The sequence below is a fragment of the Ranitomeya variabilis genome, chromosome 5, assembly GCF_051348905.1.
Source record: "Ranitomeya variabilis isolate aRanVar5 chromosome 5, aRanVar5.hap1, whole genome shotgun sequence".
Classification (NCBI taxonomy): Eukaryota; Metazoa; Chordata; class Amphibia; order Anura; family Dendrobatidae; genus Ranitomeya; species Ranitomeya variabilis.
Window position 1 is genome coordinate 342,496,299 of NC_135236.1, and position 12,167 is coordinate 342,508,465.

A 12,167-nucleotide genomic window follows, 5' to 3' on the forward strand; every position below is an offset into this window, starting at 1 on the left:
CTTCACAAATAGCTACACATAGCTAGCATTTGCAGAAACAGCCAGAGAGAAAAAAAACCCAGATGTGACAGTGTGATTTACAATGCATCTCTGCTTCAGCAGCTGAAAAAGAGGAAGTTCAAGAGAGAAGGAAAAAAAACCCAAAACTTTCTTTTACTATTTCATGCTTCTTAAAGAAGCAACACTTGACAGACAGAAACAGATAGACAATCCGAGAGATGTCCTTTTAAATTCTGTGACACGTGCAGGTTGCGCTGGGAACAGACAACTATCAATCGCACTTGCACGCATATGCCGGACTCTACCACCCTCCGCTCCGGTCGTCCTGACTGGCCGCCGGCTACGGGAATCTGTGGCAGCCCTCAAAGCTATCACCATCCGAGCCTGGAACATGGAACTGCCTGTCCCGAGACCTTCTGTCTCTCCTATTGCACGGGAATCTGTGGTAGCTTATTCAGCGATTTGACCTCCTGCTGTCCGTTACCCAGCCACCACAAACAAAAGTCACTATTCCTTCCTCTCTCGTATTTTACACAAACACAGAAGACATACACGGCACACAGCAGACACCTCCCAGGGTTAGGATTCAGGCTTCGGACTTTTTACACTACCTGGGAATTGGTGACCACACCTGACCGGCAAGAGGTATAGACCCGGACTGGGCACAGGGGACTTTCAGGTAAGATGATAACATTTTCTTACCTTACTTATGGAGCTGCGCAATCTCCGTCCCTTGAACCAAGGCCATGGCTAACACCTCCGTCTCTCCGGTCAGTAGTGAGTCCCTGTGTGCGTTTCATCCATGCCCCACGTTGGGCACCATTATGTTATGGAAATATTTGGGTTGGATAAATTTATCCCTCTGTGTGTGCTGCGGCCGCTCCCAATAAGACTGAGTATTTTAAGCGCTCAAAGGAATGAGACTGCAACACCATTGTGTCAGAACAACATTCCATCAATACTGATACTTTATTGTACATACATAGTTTTTATGATAGCATATAGAAAGGAGTGGTTAGGGGTTGTTAGGGGTGGTTAGTTAATTACCATATTGTCTAGCTCCTCTGTCATTGGTTATCTAAGCATATATGGAATATTGTGATTAATGCTCATATGACTGCTGACCAAGCAACTAAAATGTAGCTCTCTGCATGTAGGACAGAGTTGAGACATTTGATCAGGAGTTAATACATCTGACACTGTTCCGCATTTGGGATGGAAAACCCCATACAATCTGTCTGGTTTATATCAGTTCATTGTCAGCCATTTTAAACCATTGATTATAATGTATATATTAGCTGTGAGCATATGAGTATATATATGATTATAGAGGAGTATACATGCAAGTGAGATCTACATGATAGATCGCATATGACGTACTATCCAGTCGGTGGTCATACGGGCCCACCCCACCTCGACGGGATAGTACGTCCAGTGTCAGAAAGGGGTTAAAGGATATCTTTCATACAAAATAACTATTAACCTGCAGTTAAGTTAATCTGCAGGTTCAAGGCATTCTGACCAGGGCTGTGGAGTCGGTAAGCCAAACCTCAGACTCCTCAATTTCCCGGACTTCCGACTCTTACTTTGACTCCACGACTCAGACTCCAACTCCACAGCACTGCCCCCTACTGAGCATGTACACAAAGTGCAGCACAGATTCATCTCAGCTAACAGCCCAGATCCTTAGATCAGGTAGAACAGACATTTATATGACACTTCATAACTTTCCCAAATTATTATGAAAATATTTACAGCACATCCTGCATTGAACTACTGTACCCAACCTTTTTTTTTTTAAATCAATTAATTTTTATTAAAGTATCTGACACGCAGTAACACAGTCTGACACATTTTCCAGACAGGTACAACAAATACAAAACCTATTAATATATTTTCATTTTACGAAAACAGGACCCTTACCCCATAACCAACCCTCCCTCCCCCCAGTCCCCTACCCATTATCCAGTACAACCAACTGACAACATCACGCTTACGGTGCCCAACTTATTATATATTTTAGGAGTCGGTCTATTTTATACTGACTCCACCATAATGGACACTGACTCCACGACTATGACTCCACAGCCTTGGTTCTGACATCATGCAGTGCCTGTACAAAGAGCCCCACTGCAGGACGTAATGAACTATATTCCTACTGGTAGCGTTTGGCATTCAGTCATAGGAGTGAGCGGCATGGTTTCATCCACGACTCTGCATAGCTGTGGCTGTAACCGCGCTGCCGGCACTGATTTCATCAGGGCTGGCTGTCAGTGCTTAGGGCACGGTTACTCTATACACAGAGCCGTGACTGAAACTATGCTGGCAACGTCCATATGACTAAAAGGACGAGTCTGGCAAGAGGGACAGTTAATTTCTTACCAGTAATGGGGCTCCCAGTATGGACGCCGCACAGTGTCAGAATGCTGTTAACCTGCAGATTAACTGCATATCAGCTGGTTAGTAGCATTATTTTACATAGTTACATAGGTTGAAAAAAGACCTACGTTCCAACAATTATATATTTTGTCACTAAATTATATATAACCCACAATGTTGTGTACTGAAGAAATCATCCAGCTTTAAAAAAAAAAAAAAAAAAAAAAAAAACCTATTATAGTGTCTGCCATTATTACTACTTGTGGTAGGGCTGTCATGGTTCCACCCCTCATTGTGTCTGGGATACAGTTATTGACAGCTCAGCCATCCAATCTGTTACAGGGGCGTACTGAGCTGTCAGTGTGGTAATTGACAGCTTGACTATCCAATCTGAGACTGGGATGCACTGTTCGTCTTGAAGTGTTCGTTATCCCAGGTGATTGCCATGCTACTTGACTGAGCTGTTTCACCCAGACCTCTGCCAGACGTACATTCAGCTAGTGTGATTTGTTTCCTCTGTGCCTTAAGTTCTGTATGTTGGATCTTTTGTTGCCTGACCTTGGACCTCGTTCTCACCATCCGCCTGTTTAACCCCTTCTGCTCGAATATGATATCCTCCTGATATTCTGACCTCCGAACGTTACCTGACTATGCTTTTGTCTCTTCCTTCTGTTTATGACCTACCCTTCTGGCTTCTGACCTGGGACTACTTGACTGTCCTGACTCACAGCTTGGCCGAGAGAAGTGACTAGCATTGCAAAGGCATTCCACAGTCTGACTGCTCTAGCTGTAAAGAACCCTTTCCTATTTAGCTGCCGGAATTTCCTTTCTTCCACCCGAAATGAGTACTCCCTGGTCATTAGTATGGTCTTTTGAAGGAATAAGTCGTGTGTCAGTCCTTCGTATTCGCCCACACATATATTTATACATGTAAATTAGATCTCTGAGGCTTTTTTTCTAACCTAATCAAGCCCAACCTTTCCAACCTCTCATCAAATTGGAGGCCTTCCATTCCTTGTAATAATTTAGTTGCCCGCCTGACTCTTAACGTCTGAATTTCCTTTATAAAATGTAGAGCTTGAAACTGTATCCCATATTCTAGATGTGGCCTCACCAGTTAATTATAAAGAGATGTGTTGGGATTGCAGGATTTTCTCTTTTTATACACCCTACAATCTTGTCTGCTTTTGCAGCTGCTGCTTGACATTGAGTACTGCTGCTCTGCTTACTTATAACCAGAATACCCAAGTCCTTCTCTTGATCTGTAGTCGCGAGTATACTCCCATTTAATGCATATGCAACAATAGGATTACTCCGTCCTAGGTGCATTACTGTACATTTATCAACATAAAATCTCGTGACAGGTTTCCTTTTTAAGAAAATATATTCCTCAACATTGACATTGTAACACCAAGAAGGAAAAGTCTTGGATTTAGGCACGTCATAGGATTGATAGACATTTTAGTGATATGAAAAATGGAAATTTTTTTAAAACCTCTCGATTTTTCAAGTGTGAGCACCACGCACAAAATTACAAGCACTTACATATCTTTGCATTCTATCCATGAGGTTATTGATGGTTGTCTGACAATTGTACTATTATGAAGAATGCTCTTGGGCATACAACTAATCAAGATCCGCTGCTGTCAGCTCCCTTTTGTAATTGCTGACTAATGATGACACTGTGTGATGAGAGCCGAGTCTCGAGAAGCTGCTAGCCATGGTACCACTTTAAGCCATACTGGTTACACACAGTAGCCCAAGCATCATTCAGCTTGGCTTTTACCTGTTGAAAAACTGCTCCTCGGACACTTTGAAGAAATGGCTGTACTGCTCGTTCCATGATTGGTCCATTCTGTACCTCAAGTAAAATTGGACGTCAAGCTTAAGGCATCAAACCGTGTCTACACAAACCATGCGTTTACATGATATTGGGTATCAAGACAGATGGCAAACCTCAGGTGTGCCATTGGCCTCACGCCATTGCTCTCAAAGGCTATCTGGTGCATAGCAAGACTGCAGTGGGTCTTGAGCACAGGTCTATACTCTAAACCAATTAGTTCTGCTTTTGTATTAAATGCAATGATAGCTGGAAATTGAAAACTACCTTTAACTGACCAAAATAGTAAGAGGCCCTCCTCAGCCTTTATAAAACCTACAAAGCAACAGTCGTGTCAAATCAAAGTAGTAAAAATAAGTTTTTTATTAGTAGAATGATATAAATGATAAAAAAACGGATAAAAGGGGAATGTCAACACAAGTAGCTACTGCACAAGGTAAGCTCAAATATCGTGATACGATTTAAAACATTACAGGTTTTTTTTTGCAAAATGGAAACAATGTCTACTAAGGACAGTATATTGATGTAGAGAGAAAAGGCCAATCATCAGGAATAGAAGTTTGTGAAGGGGCTACCAAATTGTAGCTAGTAGTGTGCTGGGTGTCCGAGGAAAGCCAAGTGGCTAGTAGCAAAAGTGCAGCCTAAAATTAGGGATATAGTATAAATGGTCAGAAAAAAGCAGAGTGCCAAGTTACATATATCCAATGCAATGTATCAAGAAAGTGCTAAGTGGATAAATGAAGAATATGCAACCTGACTGAATGTAAGTATGATATAGGTGGTAATAACCTACGGAGCAGCCAAACTAAGGAGATAAAACACTGGGTACAGCAGTAGATGCAAAATACAAGAAACAGCAAAAAGATGTGTAGTGGAATTTGCCAAGAGAACACCCTAGCACGCTTTCGCATTTAGCTGGAAATTGTTCTGGAGACCAAATGGCCAACACACCATGAAGACACCTTCAAGAGGGAACATAACTCTGGTCCTAAACCTAGGATTATGGGATGGGGTGGCAAAATGTACAGTAGCTGGACATGTCTAGTCTTTATTTCCAGTACACAAACAGCTCAGCGTGACATTAATTTGGTCATGTAACCAATGGTACGGCCATTTCTTCAAAGTGTCCCAGGAGCCATTTTTTAACATGGCAACATGAGACCACATATTACTCGTGGTACAATGAGCAGCCTGCACGGCCTAAGCATGCTACCATGGCCAGCAGCATCTCTAGATTTGTCTCCCATCGTATACATCTAGAATGTTTATTAGTTGGCAATTGCAAAGGGAGCTTCCAGCAGCGGATCTTGATGATTTCGTTGCCTATATGCGGTCAGCGTGGCAGTACTTTACTTAGTTATTATTAATAGGCTCATTAATAGCATGGCAAGGCCTGGAAGCCCGTCTATTTATGCACATGGCACTTATATTCAAAACTGAATAATTAGAGTTGTTTTAAAAATCTTCTAACCATTTTAGCATTTGCGTATCAAGATGTTTGTTTGATCCTGGGATTTCCATAATTCTATTGCTTTTCCTTCTTGCTGTTGCAATGTCAATGTTTATGGTGTGTTGTCAAGTAAGAATCTAAACCACGGCTGCTTGTTGATGATGTTTAATTTGGCTGTTATCCTCAAATTTCCTTTATAAATGAATTACTTGATTGTTGTAGCAAGGAAGGAACTTATAGAAAATGTTCTATTCATTATCATTTAGTCATGTTACAATATTTAAGTAGTGTAATGGTTCCTGTAATCTTATACAAATGACTATACTAATATTGTCTGAGCTTGAATATCTGTATAAAATGAAATACATTAGATACAAAGAACACATGCATAACCTTCATTATATCATCTCATTATGCCTTGTGCAATTCAAGGCCGATGACATGAATACTTTAAAATATTGATTGTCAATATTTAAAATGTGAATATAAATACAGAAAATGATACTTTTGTGCTTCAAATGGAATATTTAATGTTAAATAAGAGAAAAGCTAAAGCAATGTGCACCCTTTTGTTTGAAACCTCTTTCTATTGTGTCCATTTTTATAACGGAAGAAAAACTGTGGATCACAGTGATTTTTTTTTCTCTTTCTAAAAACTGGTACATAACAAAACCAAGACTGGCCCCATGAAAATTAGTGGGCTCTCTATACCTCTGTTTGCATCAGTTAAGCATTAGATCCATTTTAGAAATTAATTTAATATTTTCTCTTGCTCCTTATTTCCATATGTATTTGGTGGATTTTCCTTCCTTCAGTCTGAATCTACAATACAAAAATATAAGAAAATGGAAAACCAATGAATGAACAGGTGTCCAAACTTTTGACCTGTGAACTTGGACAAAAAAGAAAAATAAATAAAAGAGCGCACATAGGGTAAGTAAGTACTGGTAAAAAAGGAGATTCACCTAAATTGTGCTCACCCTGAAAGGTTGTGTAAGGCGAGCACAACTCCACTAATAGTTAAAACATGATGTAGCTTTCAACCAGGGCTGAGCTTGCCAAAAACAAAGCCAAGTGGTAACAATAATGCATGCAAGTGTTGGTTGGGCAATTCCCAACTAAATTCCAAATAGAACTGGTAGAAGGTGATTAAAAACTCCTTTATCAAATACTCGGTGTACAACGTGTTTCTGGGCTCAAGGGCACAATTTTCTAATGGCAAACCTATAGACCTAAAAGGCTGTCTGCTATTTATATATAGACAGAAACACCACGAAGTAGATGCACTGGCCACTCCAATCATTAATTAGCACAAACCATCAACATATAAATTACCATGCCAACTAAAATACATTGTAACACCACCTCACAGGATTAACAAATTGTCCCATGGCTGAAACAGCAGCATATCACTGTGCCCTGTGGGAATGTGTCTGCTGCGCATGCGCAAGTAAAGCATCCTGTTCACATGGTGACACTACTCGTCAGCACTCGACATCGTGGGATAGCGATATCTCATTGCCAGATCCATGGAGCATTCACACTTGCTGCCTTCGCCTTGCAGTGCATTGGTGACTTTCATGCACTATGCTCCTCAGCCCTAAATAAACCTCCTCTGTAACATGGTCTGCCACTTCATGTCTCAGTTGCTTTGCTTCCACTTTACAATAATACCACTCACAGGTGATGGCGGAATATTTAGTATCACTCACCAGTCTCTGCTTCGGGGCAGGGCCTGCTATCTTCCCTTATGTCTGCCGCTCCATGCTGTGGTCCACGTCGGGATTCACAAGTTGTGAAGGAACAGATGATTGGCCTCGGGGAGACCAAAACATCCAACACCGCGGAGACACCATCACGTGTTTCTCAACGCAGTGATCCAGAACACTGCCCCCATCCCTTATGGGAAATATGCAAATGCATGTAGGATAGCTGCGGAGACACCATCACATGTTTCTCAGCGCAAGCAGTGAATAGCCAGACCTTTCCCCGGGAAGGAACAACCACGGGAAGGGCAGCATCCAATAAAGGAAAACATCCAATACAGGAAAACCACCTATGCCAAGCATGGTATCCATCCACAGACAGCTGTTTCGGGGTGTTTGCCCCTCATCAGTGTGGAGTAGGAATCTGGCTATTAGGAGCAGTGCCTAGTAAAAGGCTGTGAAGGAACAGATGATTGGCCTCGGGGAGACCAAAACATCCAACACCGCGGAGACACCATCACGTGTTTCTCAACGCAGTGATCCAGAACACTGCCCCCATCCCTTATGGGAAATATGCAAATGCATGTAGGATAGCTGCGGAGACACCATCACGTGTTTCTCAACGCAAGCAGTGAATAGCCAGACCTTTCCCCGGGAAGGAACAACCACGGGAAGGGCAGCATCCAATAAAGGAAAACATCCAATACAGGAAAACCACCTATGCCAAGCATGGTATCCATCCACAGACAGCTGTTTCGGGGTGTTTGCCCCTCATCAGTGTCCCGGGGAAAGGTCTGGCTATTCACTGCTTGCATTGAGAAACACGTAATGGTGTCTCCGCAGCTATCCTACATGCATTTGCATATTTCCCATAAGGGATGGGGGCAGTGTTCTGGATCACTGCGTTGAGAAACACGTGATGGTGTCTCCGCGGTGTTGGATGTTTTGGTCTCCCCGAGGCCAATCATCTGTTCCTTCACAGCCTTTTACTAGGCACTGCTCCTAATAGCCAGATTCCTACTCCACACTGATGAGGGGCAAACACCCCGAAACAGCTGTCTGTGGATGGATACCATGCTTGGCATAGGTGGTTTTCCTGTATTGGATGTTTTCCTTTATTGGATGCTGCCCTTCCCGTGTTTGTTCCTTCCCGGGGAAAGGCCTGGCTATTCACTGCTTGCGTTGAGAAACACGTGATGGTGTCTCCGCAGCTATCCTACATGCAAGGGATTCACAAGTTGACTGGCAGTGCCTTTTAAGGCACACACAATTATATGTTCTGACTATGGAGTAGCCTTTGTGTTCACTTACCGTTTGCTTTGGAGTTTCTCTCCAGTTAAAACTCTCAGCTGGCAATCATCTCTGTAAACTCCTGTTATTATTCAATTGGAAGTTTAAAGGGAACGTTTCACCCCCCAGGGCATTTTTAAGTAAAAGAGCCACCTCCATCTCGGAGGCAGTTGACACCAGGGGAGAAGACATACCTCCGGGACACAATAGAGGTATGGCGGGCAATTTATGAAAGTGATTATTTCAGCATTCCTAGGAATACTAAGCATAAGAGCCACCTTCACAGAATGCAGCCTTGGTGCTGCTGAAGGTAGCTCTTTTACTTAAAAATGCCCTGGGGGGGATGACCGTTTCCCTTAAAGAATAATTGATCTACCTGAGTACGAAAACCTTTTCTGAGAAAATTAAACTTGCTGCTTTTCAGTGTAATATTCACTGACTTCAACAGTCTTATTCCATTTCGCCTCCAGTGATCAGTGGCCCTCAGACTAGATGGAGACTTCTTGTGGTGGTAAGAAACCTGTTACTGCCTCTTTGATTGCATTATCATCAGGAAATCGTTCCCCATGCACAAATTTCTTAGGTTTCGAAATAGAAAGTAATCAGTCAGAGCCAGGTCGGGACTGTAGGGTGGATAATTAAGCTTCATTGAGCCACACTCCCTGGTAGCAGCTCGTGATATGCAAGACTTGTGAGATAGCACATTGCTGTGAAGCAGCAACACACCTGCCGTCAATGCTTCACGTAATACCTTCATTATCGGAGCTTTAGTGTCTCCAGTAATTGTCTTGTGTTGCATGAATTCTAGTAAGAAAAACGCCTTCTTTATCCCAAAAAACTGTTGCCATGAACTTTCCAACTGACTGCAGGACGCAAAATTTCTGAGTTGGTTGACCCCCTGTGCTTCCATTTTATGGACTTTTGTTTGGTCTCAGGAATCATGGTGGCGGACCCATGTTTCATCACCTGTAGAAAAATATTTAGAATTGAGAGTCCTCAGTGGTTCATACCTTTTAATGGCTAACTGAAAAGATAGTAACAAATTGCAAGCTTTTGAGACTACACAGGTCTCTTCCTCAGGCAAAGACTAAAAGAAATTCTGAAGAATCACATATTTATGCATAACATAGCACAGAAAGAAAAAAAAAAACATGGATTAGACAGGTGACCTGAAACAGAATTTCCATGAGTGATAAACAGTTATGTCCATAAATATTGGACCAGTTCTTAGATAAGGAATGTTTTATTGTCCTCTGATTGGGGTCTGGTTCTGTTGTGATGACCCCTCATAGTCTGAGGGGCAAGTTCCTTAGTTGATGTAAAAAGACATATATCCATGCGACAAATTCATTCCTGCAGTGAGACTGTCAAAGGTCGTCATCAGTTTATATTTCCATACTCTTCTCTCTCTTAGATTTGAAGCTACCTTTTAACACAAGTAATTTCATGTCCATAATGTTATGATGTGGGAGACAAAAATGTATTGCCACAGGTAGATCCATTCTTTTTTCTCTTATTGTGTGGCTGTGAGAATTCATTCTTGTTCTAAGCTTTTGCCCTGTCTCCCCCACATACAGACCCCCAGTTGGACATTTAGTACAAATGATTAGGTACACCACATTAGAAGTGACGCAGCTGAAAGTACCTGGTATCTTGTAGTCCTGATGTGAATTGGGGATCTTTATCTTGTCCGTGGTCATTATAAATGGACAGGTTTTACATTTTTTCTGGTTGTAAGGAAAGGTACCTGCAGCTGTGGGAGAAGACAGGGAGCTCTTGACAATGATGCTTCTTAGATTTGGGGGCTGCCTAAAACACAGTAGTGGGGGGTCTGGAAAAATGGATTGTAAGCAGGCATCTTTTTGTAGTAAAGGTTGTAATTTCCATGCAGCTCCCCTTAGCACCTCCAGATTTGGATTGTAGGTAACTACTAGAGGTACACACAGCAGCCCTGCCCTGCCTCAGGCTCTAGTTAATTAGGCAGCTGTGCCTCAGCCAGTTTCATCCTTTAACTTTGGTGTTGGTTTGGCAGTGTGGAGGCCAGATCTGATATGTCCGCACAGGACCTGATCGGCCTCTATCCGCGCTCGCCTTCCTGGCACTAAGGGAGTGATTCTGCCAATGCTCCAGGTACAGTTTGTCATGTAATGTTATGTAATGTGGTATGTCCTTTTTTTTTTTTTCTCACTCTCTATACATTTAGGAGGCCGAAATGGCACAATGTAAATAAAAAACGTAGAGTTAGGACTGCCCCATTATGAGATTGCCGTGAAGTGGCGGGGTAGCTCAAAAAATTGATCAATTATTTGCTAAATATCTCATATTTGAAATACAGTCAGAATTTATTATGTGCATGTGCACTTTAGATATTGCGTTTTGACCTTCAGCAGTGCTGGCTTCTCTTCTTTTTTTAACTACTAGAGGTACCCGGTTATTTTCTGCATTAGCTTTGTAATGTAGCAGGTGATTCCTTGATATTCTGGTGGCTCTTGTAATCTGGTTTTCAATTGTTCTTGGATGGTGGCCCTGATTCAAAAAGGTCTTTCTGAGGCGACCAAGGTGTTCATCCCTATCTATTGGAGTTTATGTGTTTTGGATGGAAACTGTCCCATTTAAGGTATGTTGGACGGTCGATTTGCTTCTGATACAGGGATGTCTCTATTTTATTGTTCTGCAGCTTAATGATGGTGTCCAAAAAAGTTAATTTTGGTACAGGAGTAGTTGAGTGTCAAGTTGATGGTAGGAAGAAATTGATTAAACTGTTCATGGAACGTCTTTAGCTGTGGCTGACTCCATCCAGATGATTAAAATGTCATCAATGTAGCGGTAGTACGCCAGAGGCCTGATGGGACATGAGGACAAAGTCACTTTCAAGTTTGGCCATGAAAAGATTTGCATACTGTGGGGCCATTTTACTTCCCATTGCTGTTCCAGTCTCCTGTAGAAAGATCTTCTTTTCAAATTCAAAGTAATTGTGGGTGAGGATGAATTTTATAGGTTTCACCACAGAATTTGCATCAGTCCCTGTGTTTTCCAGGAAGAATTTGCAGGCATTTAATATCCATCCTGGTGTGGGATATTGGAGTACAAAGATTCCACATCCATGGTGGCCAGGATGGTTCCTTCTGGTAGAGGACCTATTGTTGATAGTTTATTCAATAGGTCAGTTGTGTCCTGAATGAAGCTGGGTGTATCCTTTACCAGAGGTTTAAGAATACCCTCTACCCATCCAGATACCTGCTCAGTAAGGTTGCCCACACATGAAATAATTGGTCTTCCTGGATTTCCAGATTTGTGGATTTTGGGAAGCATGTAGAATGTCCCTGTTCTTGGACTTCCTGGTATCAGGTCATCGGCTCTTATGGATTCGTCGGGCAGACAAGATACCAACTTGTTTAGTTCCTTGTAATAATCCTGTAATAATTTGAAAAGTCTCCTGGATTTTCTCTAAGCATGTCTAAATTTCATGCAACATGTTTTTTGCTCAGGCTTCAACATTGGT

At 42.1% G+C, this 12,167-nt stretch overlaps 1 protein-coding gene and 1 long non-coding RNA gene across 2 annotated transcripts in view; one reads left to right on the forward strand and one right to left on the reverse strand.

Moving 5' to 3' along the window:
- The window catches only part of SLC2A13 (solute carrier family 2 member 13), a 340,922-nt gene that overhangs the window by 38,246 nt on the left and 290,509 nt on the right, over positions 1 to 12,167 (forward strand). The window lies entirely within an intron of this gene.
- Positions 6,354 to 12,167, reverse strand: part of LOC143775987 (uncharacterized) — a 50,996-nt gene continuing 45,182 nt past the window's right edge. Inside the window, exon 3 of the long non-coding RNA XR_013215749.1 lies at positions 6,354 to 6,491. This is a non-coding gene — a long non-coding RNA (uncharacterized LOC143775987). The remainder of the gene's footprint in view (positions 6,492 to 12,167) is intronic.